General features: G+C 42.8%; 1 protein-coding gene across 1 annotated transcript in view; it reads right to left on the reverse strand.

Annotated features, from left to right (window-relative positions):
- The window catches only part of sgcd (sarcoglycan, delta (dystrophin-associated glycoprotein)), a 140,237-nt gene that overhangs the window by 25,289 nt on the left and 101,151 nt on the right, over positions 1 to 13,797 (reverse strand). The gene's annotated exons all lie outside the window — the stretch shown is intronic.

Raw genomic sequence — 13,797 nt, forward strand, 5'->3', positions numbered from 1 at the left:
ATCAGACAGGAGGCCGCCGTCAATTGAAACCACAAAACACTCCTGCCCGATCAATGGACATAATCTCTGAGACTCCGCTGATCTATACGGCTCCAGTCAGCGAGCACGCCGGCCCTCAGCTTGCCTCGCCTCGCTGATAACATGGACACATTTGATAGGGAAGAATACTCTGGTGGAACATCACAAGGGTATTTTTAAAATAATAATAATAATAATAAAAATATGTTACTTCATTGTGAAGGGAAATAAGAAGAAATTTAAATCCTCTGCTGCAGCAGCTCAGAGCAGCACTGAGAGCTGTGAAACACACACAGTACTCACAAACATGCTCTGTTTACTGTGCCAGCCAGTCTTATGCTGTTTGGAAGGCTGGATTTCGATCTTGCACTTTTATTCATGCCCCCCTGTAGGCAGCGAGGTGACTCTCAATAAGAAGCAACAGGACAATGATCGGTGAGAGAATACAGTGTGTGCGTGCGACCCAGTATGTGACCCAGAATGATGCATTTCTCTCAGAGGGCTTTACAATATATACATCATACCACATGGATGGACTGACATGCTGCATGTGGAGACATAAGCAGTAGTGGAATTACCATGTACAGAAACCAAGAACCGCAAAGCAGCCACGCTACAAAGTACTCTGAATACATAAGATCAGATAAAGTACGCAACAAAGACCCACAAAGCTGTTAGCAGAATCATAATCCACCGTACTATACTCCACTGTCCTACCAACGCTCCATAAAAGCAGCAATTTCATCACAAATGCTCTTGCCCACCAGTGCTAAATATCACAGGATAGTAAAGTTGTGAAGGATAACAGAAGCTCTACAAGCAATTTTATTTCATGGTCTGTAATAAGCAGTGCAGGGCCACCAGCGTGGCTATAGACATTTAGGCTCTGATTGAGTGTTGTGCCAATACAGCATCTCAGCTCGGGTAAACCGAGGCATTCAGGTACATCAAATCAACAAAGCATCAGGTGCAGATCAATGGCCATGACTAAATGTGTTTCAAAGCGTTTTGAGGCGCCGCTGGGAAACCAAACACCTCTCGCTGTGGCACACGTTTAAGTTAGATGGAGAAGAAAACGATCCAGTCTTGTCAAATGCTGTTGGCATTTAGCCCCATTCCTGAGTGATGAAGTGTGTGGGAACCCGTCCCACTCAACACGTCAACCTTTAGCATCTCCGATATGGGACAGTCAGACCACCCTGCTCACAGCAGGCGATACAATAGATTTTCCAGGAAGAGTGGTGTTTGATTATTGAGCCGTCCATGTTGCTGAGAAAACATGTTTCATGCAGTTCAAATGACCTGCACCCCGAGAACAGCATAATGCTAAGATAATAATAAAAGATATGAGAGTGCTTCATGTTGACTCTTATAAAAATAAATAATAACTCTTAAATCAATATACTTCTTCAAGCGCCAGGACAAATGTTAAGACAGCTGCTCCCAGCAGCTGCTAAGTGGCAACGGGAGGGATACAACACTCACTACTGATTGGCTGAGGCAAAATCATGGGCCGTGATGTCAGACTGAATGAACGAGTGCAATGACATGGTCATTTAGAATGATTGTCAGTGTACACAGGAAAGTACAAATGCAACTAACAAAAAATCAGAAAAAGTAAACTCCTACTTTGAGGTCTAGGAGTAAAAGTAGCTCCCAAGTCTGAGAGGGATTAGCGGTCCTGCAGACTCCTGAGTCACTAAGACCGGCTTACCATCAGGAAAAATTCAAAGATAATAGACTTTTGAACACAAATTTTGTTATGGGCCTAATAATGATCCAGGCAACTCATCATCAAATCACTCCAGAGCTACTTCAGGCTTTCAGTGCTGATGATAAAATATCACATGCAGATATAAGATTTTTTATGAAGACCATCTATCCATCTAACCATCCATCTTTCTGTCCGTCTAATTTAATTTGTGTCTCTTGTTCCTGTGTATCCAGTCAGATTTTATTGTACGAACACGATCACGTCTCTCTTCGTCCCTTCTCTGAGCTCGGGAGTGTCTCTCATCTGCTTTGTGAAAAGCTCTTAAGAGGAACCTCTCAGGAGCTTTTAGCACCTTTTATGAAGACTGCTAGTAATGAGACAGGATCTTCTGAAATAGGTAGTAAATTATATAAAACACAGATTTTTAGTTATTTTACTCATTTTGATCGCACAGCCACATCTAAAATGAGCAACTTTCTCCCACTGAAGTCGTTCATTTTTTTTGAAGCCACCTGCACAGATTTAGTCGCGGCAGGGCAAGTTTGACAAGTTTGAGTATTTTTCAGTTAAACAGGCGTTTAATGGTTGAGTTTCCCTGATGTCTGGAGATATTTACAACACGCTCGTTCCTCCAGGGAGCTCTTCATAACGCAGCTCAACCTGTCGAAAAGTCAGGGAGGTGAAATATCTTCATGCAAAGTGGAGCTTCGGCTCGCCCATGTGGGATAGATAACTCTCCTCTTAATGACTGCTACAGGTGGAGCCACTTCTGCTCCCCTCTTTTTTCTTTCTTTTTATACCCAAAGGTTGAAATTTTGTTTGTAGTGACAAGATGAAATTCAGTACTGAAACTTTTATACATTCTGGCTTATCCTGAAAAATACACGGCAACATTTACCAAGTAAAATATGTGCAATACATGCTATGGCTTTAAATATTTGGTAATTACAGAGCCATTTCCGCAGCAGAGCACAGTATTTCACAAGGTGTTGCAATTAATAGTAACTGTTAGGAAATACGTGGCAACAAGTGCTATATTTTACTGAAACAGAATTTTAAAGATTCATTTCTCCAGTTTTCTGAGAGGTAAAAAAAAAAAAAAAAAAAAACCTGAGGGCTTATAAAAGGAAAAAAAAATCTCTGTTTCCAGAAGCTCATGAAAGCTCCGGTGACATTTAAATACGTACTGTTGAGTCAGTTAGAGCCAGAGTACAGAGAGGAGGATGTAAAGTGAAGTGGAGGCCTCGGTGTATGTCACTGCCTCTTTCCTGCAGTAAAGTGAGTGAAGATAAAACAGAAGCCTCACATTAGAAATCCCAGCTCTCAGTTGGAATGAAAAGAACAAAAAGCTCTTTGCTTTGCTCCTGGCTGTCACTCTGTCTTAGCCCGCTAGTTTAAGGGATAAAACCTGTGTCATTTTATTTTATTCATGCCGCCATTTTTATCGCCAGTATAGAAAGTTCAAATGCAGTGATTTACTCCCCACAGTCAGCAATGTGGATTTTTTTTTAAATTTGTGCTTTCCAACACATCCTCAAACCTAAATGACCAAAAAGGTCGATTACCATTGACTCCAAAGACAACAGACAGTATATCATCTTATCGCCATCCTTCGTCCTCACGTCGTTAATTAATAATTTAATATTCCTAAACACAAAAACTCAAAAGCCTCCTGGGTAATTCATAAAGGGTTATTTTATGTTTTCCATCCAGCTACGTACAAAGCAGGCGTGTTCTCCAGCGTTGCTGGTTTTAATTTTATCTCACTGATATAAGCCCCGCCCCCCTGATGGCTCTCCTACAGATGTTTCACAGCTGTATTAATTAACTGCTCTGAAATGTCTGGCTGGACTTCACTGTGAAGCAGCCTTAAGAAACACAGTGATTTCTGTCAGTACATACTTTTTCATGTTTGTATGGGAGGCACAAAAATGTTCAGCGACAGTGAGCTGTCACGCCTCATCTCCACTGCATGGTAAAACCATTCTTTTTTGGTCTCCCATTGGAAAAAGTGGATGGTAACTAGTGCTTCTTTTTTTAAGGTATCAACTTGCTCAAGATAACAAGCGAAATGAGCAAATACTAAAGTGAAAACACTGCAGACCACTGCTGGTCAGACAGAATCACTTGTTTCATCGTCTCTCCTAAGCTGAAGGCGTTCTACCTGCAGCGGAAAACAGCGTACTAAAAGAGTCGAGTCGAGCCAAGCTGTACCTTCAGTGGAAATGAGGCTTAAGATAAAGAGCTGCAGGACACAGGCTGCACACCTCTAAATCTTCCTCAAGCTAACCAGCTCAGTGAGACGAGATTGCGGTCACTGTTGCTTTTACGATCAAGTGTTCAAGCAAATCAGCGAGGACGGAAAGCTTGAGGCACTGCAGTGGTTTGAGATCAGGGATCGGGGATTTCTCGTGTCCTCTCTAGGACTCGTTGACCTCTCTTCTAAGGCTGTTTTGTGCACAGCCTGGTCCATCCATGTGTTTATCCCGCCTTCTATTTCTCTCTATTTGAACATGTAAAACACATTACTTCCTGTACTTGCTACAGCATCAGCCAAAGCACCCCAGCACGGGCCAGGCTCTCGTTGTGTGTTAGACATTGATGAAGAGATTGAAGACAAGACATTTACTCACATTAACTGCCACAGATTATTGACATTGTGACACGGCAGATGTTTATATTTTTGCCCCGCTGTCGCTATTTGTACTCAGCAGAGTGTGACGGCTCCATTCATGTGCACTTCTATAAATAATAAAACTTGATCTATCTGATTTTCTGATCGCTGCTTCCACACAAACACTGAGCGCACAGCAGCAATATGTCACAGCCGTGACACGTTCATGGACCAGTAGGGGGGGGGTTCGGGTGAGAAAATAAATGATGTCATTAAAGATTAATGTGTCTGCACGAGCAGCTGTGTGTCCATGTGTATCTGTGTATATGTGAATGTGTGTCTGTCAGCGTGTGTGTTTGTGTTTATGAGGTGGTAGTCAGACCAGGGGCAGATATAATCAGTTGTGGCCTGAAGTATCTCGGAGGTGATGAAATACAGAGACACACAAAGCACAGAGGAAACTCCCTCCAGGAATAATTTCAATGATTGGTGATGGTTGTGGACTATACATGAGCAGCAATAACCCAAAACCAAAATCCTGCATTAATCTTGATGCATTTCGGTGCATGACGCTGCATCATTTCACTGTCAGTCTTAATTTAATTTGCTTTTTTTTGTTTTTTTTACATAAATGAACTTTGGCTTATTATATTACAAACTGAATGATACTGGATGAAGCTTTAACACATTTTTTAAAATGAGTCAGTTTTTTTGTATTTTGTTTTTGCCCAAAGGAAAGTAGCTGCTACAACTACTACAACAAAACAACCACGACTACATTACTGAGTCACTGCACATTATTGATTGAAGTTTGGAATTTGGGGGGACAACCAGCCAGAAATGAATAATCAATAATAGTTTAAAAAAAAAAAAGATGATTCTGGACATGAATGTGTACAGTGGTAGCATTTATACAAGCTTCCAAACCCCACATCTTTCCTGTTGACAACAACGACAGCATGGCTGGTAGGAGTTGAAAGTGCTGAGATACTTCTGCACAGATGTAGACAGATGTGTAGCTGTCATGAGACTGAGAGATTCCAGTATTACTGCCATTACACTACCGCCTCAACGTTCATTCTGGGTTTCACAGGCTACAGATCAACAGTGTTATTCTTTTGAAACAAAAGTCACCACTGAACTAAGATGGAGCGTGAGGTTACGTCAGGTTGAGCACTGACATCATCTTCTGATCGGCATCAGAGGCTTCATTCATGCTTCTCTATCGCTGGCTCAACTAGTTTTGCAACCAGCTGACTAATAAAGTCCAATCATGTTCATACCATTGTGCACGGCAGCCTTTATACACTTCCTGTCATCATAACCTGAAACTACTCACTATAAATTGCTCCTCAACCGTCCGTATGTGATAGAAGCTTGGGTATTGTTGCTTTAACAATTCATGCATGTGCTTGTTAAGGGGAGACTAGTTCTGCATCTAGAGTTTGAGATCTCTATCAATTTACAGAGCCTTTTCCAGCAAAATTAACTGTTTGTATGTCACTTCCTTGACGTGTGACTGACAGAACTATACTTTCCATATTATAATGAGAGTTTTTATCACTGGAGCAGGCCTGCACGACCTGGTTTCTAGTTAGACCATCTATTCTGCCAGTGCTCATCATAAACGACCAGCTATTAACCATCAACTAGAAAAAACAACAACCCCCCCCCCACAAAGAATTCTCTGCAAATCTGTCCTACATCCCTTTCACAAGAAGCTTGCTGCACCTCGTGCTATAATTAAAGTATACAGCTGGTGACGAGATGATGATGATCAAAGGAAATTAAATCTATAAGCACAGTTTGGATTCAGTCTGCCTTGACTTTATGCTAATGCACAATGCCTGTTATACTTAACTATACAGCACTGTGCTGCATTTAAATGCATACAGTCATACACAGACGCGCATAGATCAAATATGAATATTTATGTCACAGTCTGACACGGGAGCTGGATTAGCATGTGCAGTCACACAGCTCACTGTAGCCCACTAACTAATTTACTGTATGTTTATTCTATGAAAGCACGGTCGTGATAAAAACAGCAGGCACTAATGGACAGTCCTGTTGGGTGTAATTAACCACCCATGACATGTGCATCTCGAAATTCAATCCAATTTAATCCACAGATGTGAAGGATGACCGTTCGGCATGATCAACCCCGCGGGACCTGCAACCCTTCAGTCAAAGTGGACAGCTGGGTGGAAACACCGCAGGCGGAAGCTCCGCGAATCTCCGATGCTGTTCGGATGCCTAACCGTGAAATTATAACCACTGTCTGGACGTCCAACTGCATGAAACCTGCTCTCATCCTGTCAGAGAAAATCCCGCTCTCAGGCTGTTAGGTAAAACCACTTTATGTTGTTCAGTGTGTTCTGTGGTCATTTTGTGATGAAGTGTCATTGGCTATCATGGTGTACCCACTTTCCCTCAATCAGCCTCAACCACCTCAACTGCAACTGCTGATTGCCTACATTTCCCAGATTGACTTTGAGATCTCTGCGAGAACGAGGTTGTTGTTTGTATCCGTGTACACAAAAAATAGAGGCAGGTTTACTGTGCCCAGGTATTAACATAGCAATAAAACATCCCGCATCAAGTCCAGGGAGAAACGCTCTCGTTTGCTACCAAATTTAATGCATAATTGTGCAAAATGGATGCAAAATCTGGTATGGAACTGTGCTGCAGTGACGCTTTACATGAGGTTACATCATCAACGTGACAAGGAATCCACAGAAATAGAAACACAGCCACAAAATGACAAGCTTGTATTTTCAAACAGTATTAATAATGCTTGGCTGATTTTTGCATTAAAACTGAAAAGTCAGAAGTGTTCAGTGAATCCCCCTCTGGGATAAAGTCTTATCGTGTCTTATCTTGACAAATTACATGTTGTCTGGGTTGTGTTTTGACTGGGAATTAGTCCTCCAGCCTTTAAACAGAAAATAAATGAAGTCGTGTGAAGTTCAGCGGACAGCCGAGGCCGGTTCAAGTTAGGTGAAAGTCTGCAGCCAGGCTGGCGGCCTGGTTAGACTGTAAAGTTCAGACAAACAGACAAAAAAGCTGAAGACATTTAGCATGTAGCATTTAACATGTTAGCATGCAAATATACAATGTGTAGTATGTTAACATTTAGCTTACTTTTGTCCATAACCATTCAGTCAATGTACTAAAAGTTTGGATGTAAAACTGAGTAAGCACACAGGGACAAGTTTTGACCTGCTGGCTACGCTAACTGAAATATTTGAAGATCATGAAAATCATTAAAATTCATTCTGTTGGGACCATAAATCGTCTGTGCAAAATTTCCTAGCATTTCGTCCAATATTAGTTGAGATATCTCAGTCTAGACAGAAGACTGATGGACCACCAGGCTGACAAACCGACATCACCGTCCCTTAAATCAAACTGATATGGAAGTACATTATCGTTTGAACAAAGGAACATGGAGTTCTCTGGCAGAAACTCATTTCTCCATCACGGCACCAGCAAAACTGCAGTCATGGTCACAGTCATCGCAGCAAAAGCGCAAACTCCTGGAGGTCAGTATATAACATCCTGAAGTCAGAGAGACCTGCCGCCCAGAGCTGTGCAGGTCCAGGAAGTTCAATATTCACCCATTTAATATTTCTCCCTCTCTGCCCTCTATTATCTTTCTCGCTCATTCCGTCATTTGCTCACCCTCATTTTCTCTACTGGAGAGTATATAATATTCTTCCCTTTTAATATTTCAGTCAGACTGGAGGTGTAGCCAGCAGCCCTTTCTAATAAATAGCCACCGCTCCCTGCTGAGAAGCTTTGCCCTTTCTCCTCCGAATGGTGGAAGGAAATCAGCAGCTTTTATTGAGGGGGGGGGGGTGATTCTCCACCTCGACACAAAGTTTAGGCTGTCAAATAGCATATGCAGGATTAGAGAAAGTATATAGAGAGAATAGAGATCAAAGTAAATACTGAATATAGAAGAAAGAGGGAGCAAAGCTGAGACGGAGAAATTGAGTAAAAAAGCAGAGGGAAAATGTGAGGGAGCAGGCCAGGGGAAAAAAGAAAAAGAGGAGAAGGGGGAGCTAACTATGGCAGCCCGGTGACGGATGGATCTCTCTTGCTCAACTCAAGTTCGACTCGTCACATACAATATGCAGCCGGCGGACTACAGCCCGCTAGGAAAGACGTGACAACCCCACCGTCAATTTCTCCCACACTGCAGGTGAATATAAATCATTTACCTTGGGTCATATCACTCCCCAACTTCTGCTTTTTCTTTTTTTTTTTTTCTGCAAATATGCTGACAGAGCAGAGAGACACCGCCGCCGGAGTGACAGGCGAGCCCGACAGTGATCGGCGGGGAAGCGAGAGGCATTTTAACAACGCCGGGGCGGCATCGGCGACAGCAGATACGCGGCAGCCGTCCACAGTGACAGCTGCGACATCCATCCCAGGCTGCACCGAGTGACGGGCTGTCATCCAATAGAGAATAAGACAAAAACAACAGCATGTGTGTGTTTTTGGGGCGTTGCGAGTGGTTTAGATGATCACAGAGCCATTTTTGATTAGGAGTAACAGCTCAAATCATAAATATGGTGGAGATGTGAGGTAAAACTCGGGTTCAGATGTGGAACGCAGGCTCGTCAGGTCATCGTTAGCTGAGATCGCCACAGACCGACCTGTGACGCTGTGCCGAAAGGGCCAAATTATCCGATTCCAGGTGACCCTAGATCTGTGCAGGACTCCCCTCTGTCATTGCCACACATTAAGTCTCTCTTGCTCTCTTCTGTCTTGCAGACATTCTGATTCTGATTGGTAATGAACTGATTTTAAACGGTTGTCCGGTATTCTGATGAACTTTGCTCTTTGAAACAAAATGGCCCTGAAAATGGACACAGTAATCTATGATTTGCGTGTTCAAAATGTGTCTGAATGATGAATCTTCAGTGGTAAAATGTGTTCTCCGGAGGAAGGGCTGTGTAGCTTACCAAGTCAGCCACAACTTTTCATTAATTCATTCCAGTAATGATCTCTCACACGCGCACTGCCATCATCATCATCATCATCATCATCATCACCATAGTTCAGAAATATGAGCTGAGCAGTGGTAATCAGTCACCTCTCAGGGACAAAGATGATTAAAGCGACTGCATGAGGAGATCATCTGATCATCTCTCAACGTGCCCCCCCCCACCCCCGTCATCACGAACACGGGAGAGAACAAAGGGAAAGAGCAGAACAGGCTCAATAATCTTCACATTGCAGAAAAATGTGTCCTAATTCAAATTTTTCTCCCACGTGTCACAGACTCAACACCTCTTCAAATTAGCCTCGAATCAAAAAGGAAAATTAAATTACTTTTTTCATTTCCAATATGTGGGTGTCAGGTACTGAGGACACCCTGCGGCGGACTTGGATTTGTACATTCCAGCATAAGTCAGTCGGTAACCTAATACCGTTCATGTGAACATGCTAGTGGCATGGCTTTAGGGGTGGCAATGTCAGTCTGTCGGTCGATCGGGTCATTACTGTGGTCCAGACGGAAATATCTCAACTGTGGGATGGATTGCGATCAAATTCATGCTGCCCTGAGGAGGACTTGAAATAACTTTTCATTTAGCTGCATCATTAGGTCAAAACTACAATTTGTTCAATACCTGAAAAACTAATGACATTCCCATAAGCCTCAGCACTAATTTAGACACTAATTAGCAAATATTAGCATGCTAACACAAAGATGGGGAACACACTAGCATTATACCTGTTAAAAACCAGCATGTTAAAATTGTTCCTGAACATGTCAGCATACTGATGTCAATATTTAGCTGAGAGCACCTCTGGGCTTAAGTGCAGTCTCACAGAGCTGCTAACGTGGCTGTGGAGCACACTGTGAGTCTTGTTTTACTGCCTGTGATGAACTAGCGCATCATTAGCAGCCCAGGTGTGATTTCTTACCTCACTTTCTGTCACCAGAAACGCATTCTGTCCTGTCCTTGCTACAAGAGGACACCATTTACTGGAAAATGTCTTCTTGGAACAGGAAAGAAAACGTTTGGATGCAAGGAGACACAAAATATACAGAATATTTGAGTATTTAATAGATTAATGGATTTGCTAACTTTGAAAAAAATCCACATATTTTATTGAAGTTTTATTTCTTGAATGCAAGGATGAAAAATTGCATAAATGAAAACAGTGAACCTTACTGTTACTATCCTGCTAAAGTCACATGAAAACACACCGCAGGACATTTTCATAGCTCCTGCACAAGCGTGGTTGCACCATCAGTCTCACGTCCTAGTGCCAGTAATGTCAGTGATATTGCAGACGGGGTGATAAAAATCATTCCTACTCTCACAGGACAAACAAACAAAAAGAAAAACTGATGCCCATTTAGACAGTAACGTGATGGCATGCAGTGCAAAGACAGCAGTGGGGAGACAGGCAGACAGACAGCTGGACACTGCTGAGCACACCAGTGGTTAATGTCCTTCAATCTTCAACAAAGATTGTAAGAGATAAGTTAAGAGCCTGAACCTTGATGGCAGCCTGCCTGTCTGCCTGCCTGTCTGCCTGCCTGCCTGCCTGCCTGCCTGCCTGTCTGTCTGCCTGCCTGTCTGTGTGTCTGTAAGTGTTTGAAGCTTGCAGCCGGCGGGGCAGAAGTAATGAAGTCCTGAGCCTCTAATTGGAAAGAATGATAGTGAGCAGGACGTTTGATATTCCTCTGCAAATAGGCCTGCCGGGGACGTCGACTCGAAGAGTGTTGGGTCAAGCTGATTAGCATGGCAGGGTGTGTGTGTGTGTGTGTGTGTGCGCGCCTCTGTGAGTGTTTTAAGCTCATTTGAGTTCATTCATTTGCACATTGTGCATATTGAAAATAACATACACATGAAATAGTTTGTGAACGCTCGCAGCAAACACATTTGATGAGTCTGTTTCATCTGTCCTGCTTCACTACAACAGACACTTCACAGAAGCAGAATCAATGCGTGTTATAACGTATTAACTAAGAGGCCATACACTATATGGCCGAAAGTATGTGGACACCTTTCTTGTTTCAACAACTATTTGTTACACATAACAATGACATTTAATGCAATAATGTGCTTTAACCTATTTCAACCTATCTAATCTAATCCAATCTTTCAACACGACAACGCTCCAATGAACAGGGCCAGGTCAATGGGGAAATGGTTTTTCTTGTTTGGTGTGGAAGGACTTGACTGGTCTGCACAGAACCCTGACCTCAATCCCATCCAACACCTGGGATGAACTAGAACAGCGAGTGTGAGTCAGACCTTCATCAACGAACATCAGTCTTCACTAATGCTCCTGTGGCGGAATGGGAGCAAAGCGCTGCAGCCAGGTTCAGAAATCCGGTGGCTGGAGACTACTGGCTGCAGATTAATGCCCATGGTTCTGGAATTACATGTTCAACTATCACATACTGTGCACATGTTTGGGTGTCTGTCCACATACCTTTGACCACATTGAGTATCTCCATTGAGTACAAATACAGTTGTCTTTATCTGTTGTCATTACTGGAACAAACATCTGATATTCAGCAATATTCACTCAGCAACTTATTTTCTACATGCATGTTTTTTTTTTCTATTCTCCTAAAGGGTTTTGCATGCAGTCGACCAAATCATTCTTAGTACAGCAATGTGGGATTAATGTGTTAAGATATGTGATGTCTGATTTGATTCTGTTAAACCAAGACAAGACTGAGGAATTTCATTATCTGGCACTGATGTCCAAACAGCAGCATGCATCAACATCTGTTTAAGGCTGGATGTGGACATCAGGCTCATGCATGTGCAAATAATTTCATAATGACGAATATTTCAAAAATAGACCCAAGCAGGCACATTCAAATTAGGTTTTGATAAATGAAAAAAAAAACCCCAATACTCTGCAGGCATGTTTGTGCAGAGTTGAAGTTTTACATCACTTTTCATGCATCAGTGAGTTCATCCAATTGAATAAAACCGTTACTTAGAATCCTTTGCTCCGGGCACAATGAATGAAGGAAGGCAGTAATTTGACATTGAAATCATGCATTGAAAGGTGTGCACAGATCTCAAAGGTATAGTTTCCACCTCATGTTATAATGAAGTATTATACTTTAATGATATAGCCCATTAACTATTACTGGCTTATACTTTACATCACTGCTGTCCATTTCCCAAAGCAAACTGAACACTGGATTAATTTCCTACCCTGAAGGAAGAAACTCATTTCCATTCGTTTCACTAAAGGATGAAAATCAACTAAAAGTTTTGGATAATTACACCATCCACAGTGAAAATTTCATTTTTATTTTAGACCACGATCTGTTCCTGAACCTGACCAAGTAGTTTTTATTGCGTGTTTGATACAACAAAGGTTCAGCACGACGAAGTCCGGTTCACCTGCTGCTGGTCTCCGGCAGTCGTATATGTCGTTTTGGGAGTCACTGGCAATCGACCTGTGCAGTTGTTCAGGTATGAGGACGTGTTGACCATATTCATGTTTACTAACCATTCAAAACAATTCAAGATACTTTATTATACAATACTTGAAAGGGAGAAAATCCATCTCCAAGCCACATCTGTAATCTTTACCCTGCTTCTTCTTCAGTGGAAGCACCAAGAGTAACAGAGTCTCGCCCCCGTGGTAGTGGCAGCCAATACTGAAGTGATTTATAGTATTCCAAGAGGGGAAATTTAAGTTAAAGCAAGTAAAAAGCTCTGTGACACTGTTAGATCCAGCAAGGACCACAGGGTCACCTGCACTCTCTGGACTGGAGTGTTCCCCACTGGGGGTTTGCATCCATGTGGGAAATCCAAGCCACCTCTGGAAAGGTTATCAAGATACATGAAATGACAAGTGTAACAACAGCATGACTGACAAGTGATTTTGATCCAGTTGGAACAGGATTCTGGTTCGCTGGATCAGGCGCTTGTCAGCTCGAGGACAGCAAACCTCCAGAGGACAAAAGAGACGATTCACTCACTCACTGCCTTTAACTGCGCAAACACACAAGTGTTTCCACACTAACGTGCATTCATCAGAGCCAAAGTGATTTGAAACTTTCTCATCCGTGACTTTCCACACCTGTTCGACTCGACGGCCTCGCGGGTCGCGCGTCGGTTGGACGGCTGCTTTCATGAGGTTTTCTCACAGCCGTTAATGGTCACAGAGGGGGAGGAAGGAACCTGTCTGACCGATACTCGCGTTTCCTTTCATGTGCTTCTTAACTGCGGCGTAATCAGTCCTCATCTACTGCTCAGTCGATGAGGAGCCTGCAGACTCGGATCAATACGGCCCACCTGCATTTACACACCGCTGGCCGCCTCCGCGCTCGCTCTTTTACCACTCTGTTCACTCCGTTCTCCACCCTTCCTCTCATCAGCTTCCTCTCTCTCTATTTGCCTCGTAAACATGTGCAAACACTTCACGAGGGATCGATAAAACCCATCCC

The sequence above is a fragment of the Chelmon rostratus genome, chromosome 14 (assembly GCF_017976325.1).
Source record: "Chelmon rostratus isolate fCheRos1 chromosome 14, fCheRos1.pri, whole genome shotgun sequence".
Classification (NCBI taxonomy): domain Eukaryota; kingdom Metazoa; phylum Chordata; class Actinopteri; order Chaetodontiformes; family Chaetodontidae; genus Chelmon; species Chelmon rostratus.